We start from the raw sequence: 924 nt of genomic DNA on the forward strand, positions 1-924 counted from the left end.
TAGACAGAACCAAGAAGAAATCCAAAACCTGAATAAACCAATAACAAGTAATGAGATAGAAGCAGCAATAAAAAGTCTCCCATCAAAAAAAAGCCCAGGACTTAATGGCTCTACTGCTGAATTCTACCAAGAATTCAAAGAAGAATACTAATTCTATTGAAATTATTCCAAAAAATTGAGGAGGAGGGAATACTCTCAAACTCATTCCACAAGGCCTGTATCATCCCGATACCCAAAGCAGGCAAAGACACAGCAAAAAAAGAAAACTATAGGCTAACATCTGATGAACACAGATGCAAAAATCCTCAACAAAATGTGAGCAAACTGAATTCAACAACACATTAAAAAGATTATTCATCATGATCAAGTAGGATTCATCCCAGGGATGCAAAGATGGTTCAATATACTCAAATCAATCAATGTGATACATCATATCAACAGAACAAATGACAAAAACCACATGATCATTTCAATTGATGCTGAAAAAGCATTTGATAAAATTCAACATCACTTCATGATAAAAACACAAAAAACTGGATACAGAAGGAACATACCTTAACTTGATAAGAGCCATATATGACAGACCCACAGTGAGTATCATACTGAATGGAGAAAAACTGAAAGCTTTACCTCCAAGATCTGGAACAAGACAAAGATGCCCACTTTCATCACTGTTATTTGATATAGTACTGCAAGTTCTAGCTAGAGCAATCAGACAGGAGAAAGAAATAAAGAGTATCCAAAGTGAAAAGGAAGAAGTCAAATTATCCTTGTTTGCAGACAATATGATATTATACCTAGAGAAAACTAAAGACTCCACCAAAAAAATGCCTGGAACTGATAAATAAATTCAGTAAAGTTGTAGGATACAAAATCAACATACAAAAATCAGTAGCATTTCCATATGCCAACAGCAAACAATAA

This window comes from Propithecus coquereli, unplaced genomic scaffold, assembly GCF_000956105.1.
Source record: "Propithecus coquereli isolate 6110/MARCELLA unplaced genomic scaffold, Pcoq_1.0 Scaffold329, whole genome shotgun sequence".
Classification (NCBI taxonomy): Eukaryota; Metazoa; Chordata; class Mammalia; order Primates; family Indriidae; genus Propithecus; species Propithecus coquereli.